Source organism: Bubalus bubalis, chromosome 2 (assembly GCF_019923935.1).
Source record: "Bubalus bubalis isolate 160015118507 breed Murrah chromosome 2, NDDB_SH_1, whole genome shotgun sequence".
Classification (NCBI taxonomy): Eukaryota; Metazoa; Chordata; class Mammalia; order Artiodactyla; family Bovidae; genus Bubalus; species Bubalus bubalis.
The window spans coordinates 59585690-59590547 of NC_059158.1; the positions used below are offsets into that span (position 1 = coordinate 59585690).

The 4858-nt window shown below is 43.0% G+C and overlaps 1 pseudogene; it reads right to left on the bottom strand.

Moving 5' to 3' along the window:
- Positions 1-285: 285 nt before the first annotated feature.
- Positions 286-3845, bottom strand: LOC102397813 (annotated as a pseudogene).
- Between the last annotated feature and the right edge of the window lie 1013 nt (positions 3846-4858).

Below are 4858 nucleotides of genomic sequence, written 5' to 3' on the forward strand. Positions count from 1 at the left end.
CCATGGACTGTAGCCTACTAGGCTCTTCTGTCCATGGGATTTCCCAGGAAGAATACCGGAATGGGTTGCCATTTCCTACTTTATGGGTTCTTCCCCACCCAGGGATCGAATCCGTGTCTCCTGCATTGGCAGGCAGATTCCTCATCACTGTACCACCCAGGCATCCCCAAGACTTCTTTATAAAGTGTCACGTTACAACTGTATGAAGCGACAGGTTTATCCAAGATTACTTTGAAGATTTTTTTTTGTTTGTTTTTCTTTTTTTTTTTTTTGCTTTTGAGTAGTTTCCTTATCTTTTTTGGGGTTTGGAATCAGTTTATTTTCAGGGGTGTAACATTACAGTTTGCTGACCCTCGGTGAACTTTCTTCGTGGTTTAGATAATTTTTCAATGGAAGTGTCCAAAATCTCGTTGTCTTAGGCTTTCTGAAGATTCTGTCTCCAGGTACTCTCCGAGTTACGGCACATTTAGACTGGGGGTCTCTGGGCGTGACGGCCCTCAGTTGCTCCCTAAAGGCATTGGTGTTTCTTTTGAATCCCAAGGCCAGGACGTATTTTCAGCTCAGGAGTCATTTTAAGCCCAGGGCGGGTGCGAGCCTCTGGCTGGGCTGGGGCATCCTGCAGATGGCGGTACTTCCGCTGATGGCTCAGCTGCCTCACGTGTGCAGTGACGATGGCTGGCTTGGCCGACAGACACACCAAGGCCAAGAGCAGCTTGTTCCCCTCAGGGGCTCTGGTGACCTCGCGGATGCCGATGGGGTTGCTGCTTCCTGAATTCGGCGGGAGTCCATCCTGATGCCTGAGGGCCACCTTCTGTCTTTTCCTCCTTCTGCTCCTCACCAGGGTCCACATCCATGCGAATCCTATCTCCACTTTATTTTTCCAAAGATGGCTGTTTTTTCTTTCTCTTCCTGTCCACAACCTTCTGAAGCTGGAGAGATTTAATTCTGTCCTCTGGGGTCTGCAGTATGAAATTCGTATCCTCCGTGGCCAGGGCACCCCAGCCGATGCTGCGCTGGGTTATTCAATCTTGCCTTCACAGGTAAAGGTCTCTTCTTCAGCCTGGAGCCACTCCCTGGCACTTGGGGGCTGCAGCCATTCTGAAATTCAGTTCTGTGCTTTGGGCATTAGCTCCGTCTTCAGGAGCAGCTGTCCCATTCAAAGCAGAGGAGTGGCACAGTTAGAAAGATGTCAGAGAAAGATCTTGGCGGACTCCAGCCAGGAGGGGCCTGGCTGGAAGTCTTTGCCAAGACTGGAAGCATCATAGAGGCTCCAGAATAGTCTATAAGTGTGTGAGCACAGAGACCTTGCCTTGGGCTGGGGAAGAGGGAAGGTGCAAAAACGGTCAGAGAACACTTTTCATCCTTCTGCATCCTGCGTGCTAAGTTGCTTCACTCACGTCTGACTCTTTGTGACCCTTTGGACTGTAGCCCGCCAGGCTCCTCTGTCCATGGAATTCTCCAGCAAGAATACTGGAGTGGGTTACCATGCCCTCCTCCAGGGGATCTTCCTGACCCTGGGAGAGAACCCGAGTCTCCTGTGGCTCCTGAATTCCAGGAGGATTCTTTATTGTTCTTCTGCACTGGGACACTTCCAAATGGGAAAGTTGGCCTAGGATGTCACAAAAGAGCAAGGCTGGATCTCTTAAAAACCCTGAGTTTAACAGGGAAGAGGGGAGGGCTCTGGTCAAGGCCCTCCCCAACAGTGGAGAAAGAATTCTAGCTAAACATCTATTTTTAGAATAGTCTTTGTATCAGTTCAGTTCAGTTATCAGTTCAGTCGCTCAGTAGTGTCTCACTCTTTGCAACCCCATGGACTGCAGGACACCAGGCCTCCCTGTCCATCACCAACTCCTGGAGTTTACTCAAACTCATCTCCATTGAGTTGGTGATTTACTTTAAAATATCTTTTGCACTCATTATTAGAGAAATGCAAATCAAAACCACAATGAGGTACCATTTCACGCCAGTCAGAATGGCTGCTATCCAAAAGTCTACAAGCAATAAATGGTGGAGAGGATGCGGAGAAAAGGGAACCCTCTTACACTGTTGGTGGGAATGCAAACTAATTCAGCCACTATGGAGAACAGTGTGGAGTTTCCTTAAAAAACTGAAAATAGAACTGTCATATGACCCAGCAATCCCACTGCTGGGCATACACACCGAGGAAACCAGAACTGAAAGAGACATGTGTACCCCAATGTTCATTGCAGCATTGTTTATAATAGCCAGGACATGGAAGCAACTTAGATGTCCATCAGCAGATGAATGGAGAAATGAAGAAAGCTGTGGTACATATACACAATGGAATATTACTCAGCCATTAAAAAGAATACATTTGAATCAGTTCTAATGAGGTGGATGAAACCGGAGCCTATTATACAGAGTGAAGTAAGCCAGAAAGAAAAACACCAATATAGTATACTAGCACATATATATGGAATTTAGAAAGATGATAATGATAACCCTGTATGCGAGACAGCAAAAGAGACACAGATGTATTGTACAGTCTTTTGGACTCTGTGGGAGAGGGCGAGGGTGGGATGAAATATGAAAATGGCATTGAAACATGTATATTATCATATAAGAAATGAATCGCCAGTCCTGGTTTGATGCAGGATACAGGGTGCTTGGGGCTGGTGCACTGGGATGACCCAGAGGGATGGGATGGGGAGGGAGGTTCAGGATGGGGAACACATGTACACCCATGGCGGACTCATGTCAATGTATGGCAAAACCAATACAATATTGTAAAGTAAAAATAAATAAATAAAACTGAAAAGAATAAAATAAAATATCTTTTGTTTTTCTTCCTTTTCTTTTCCTCCTCATTCTGGATCACTCCTTCCCAACATCTACATGGTTTGCTTCCTTGATTTCTGCAGATCTTTGCTCCAATATCAATGAGTACTTCTTTGACTATCTCATTTAAAATCTCATATCCTTACCGGCCTCCTGCTATCTCTTTCCTGCTTTATTTTTCTTCTCACCAGTTATGATCCTCTGATAGACTATATATTTCACTTACTTTTCTGCTGTTGTCTTTCCAACTGGATTATAAATCCCATGAAGACAAGATTTTTGTCTTTTTTGTTCTTTCCTGTAACTCCAGCACCTAATACTCAAGTACCAAGTATTAGACATGGTAGATATGCAATGAATATTTGTAAAAATAAATGAATGAATAAGTAAACCATAAACATTTACTTCACTCTGACCTCTTTCTTGAGTGCCGCACCTTTTTACTCTGGATACTGGCACTCTAGCCCACCTCTTGCCTGGATCAGGTAGCACCCTTCTAGTTTCTTGCCTTCTGGGCTTCCTTCTTTTTGCATTTATTCTGTATACTATCTCTTGAGAAATTGTTTTAAAGTCCAAATGTTATCCTGTGACTCACCAATTTATGGTTTTCCAATGGACTTTACCACTTTGGAAGAAAAACCTACATTTTAAGAAGAATCAGATTAGCTTTCCTCATTCTCACTTTGCTATCTGAGGTCTAACACTCCAAGTCTTCACTCTGACCATCCTAGACTACTTTGACTTCTAACTCATCAGTTTCTTTTGTACCTCCAGATCTTCACCTATATTCTGCTTGACACACTCTTCTCACAATCCACACTATTAGCCTCTCATGTAGACTTCAGGGTCAGATGCTCTTGCCCTGGGAAACTTTCCTTGAAGGACAAAAAAACCAGTTGTTCCTGATAAGCACTTCCTTAGTACTGGCATTTTCTCAAGGCAGTTGTCAATTGCTTATTACTCTGTACCCTCTGTTGGGGTCTCAGTGCCATGCAGACGGTCATCTCATTTGTTTCTTTCACATCCAGATCCCTAGAGCTTAGCATGGTGCTTAGCTTATGGTGTGCATTTGATATTTGTTGCAAGTAAAAGAGAAAGAATGAATAAAAAAAGTGTGGAAAGGGAGGAGGTGGGGGAACTAGACTTTATTCTGTATTTAAAAAGAAACTAGCTTAGATTGCCCATGGAGATAAATGTTCTTAAAAATTTAAATTGGATAATAAAAACACATTTAGGATCCTGCAGAAAATGTATCAGTGTTACCTTTAAATCATTCTCTCATTTTATTTAACCCAATATGCTCCCCAGGCCGTAACATTTTGTAAATAAATATCTAGTAAATAACACACTTCCCAAGTATGGTTCAAAATTGGGAAAGGAGTATGTCAAGGCTGTATATTGTCACCCTGCTTATTTAACTTATATGCAGAGTACATCATGCAAAATACCGGGCTGGATGAAGCCCAAACTGGAATCAAGATTGCTGGGAGAAATATAAACAACCTCAAATATGCAGATGACACCATCCTAATGGCAGAAAGTGAAGAGGAACTAAAAATCCTCTTGATGAATGTGAAAGAGGAGAGTGAAAAATCTCGCTTAAAACTCAATATTCAAAAAGCATGGCATCCAGTCCTATCACTTCATGGCAAATAGATGGTGAAAAAATGGAATCAGTGGCAGATTTTATTTTCTTGGGCTCCAAAATCACTGGACAGTGACTGCAGCCATGAAATTAAAAGATGCTTGCTCCTTGGAAGAAAAGCTATGACAAACCTAGACAGTGTATTAAAAAGCAGAGACATCACTTTGCTGACAAACATCTGTCTAGTAAAAGCTATGGTTTTTCCAGTAATTATGTATGGATGTGAGAGTTGCACCATAAAGAAGGCTGAGCGCTGCAGAATTGATGCTTTTGAACTGTGGTGTTGGAGAAGACTCTTGAGAGTCCCTTGGACTACAAGGAGATCCAACCAGTCACTCCTAAAGGAAATCAGTCCTAAATATTCATTGGAAGAACTGGTGCTAAAGCTCCAATGCTTTGGCCACCTTATGTGAA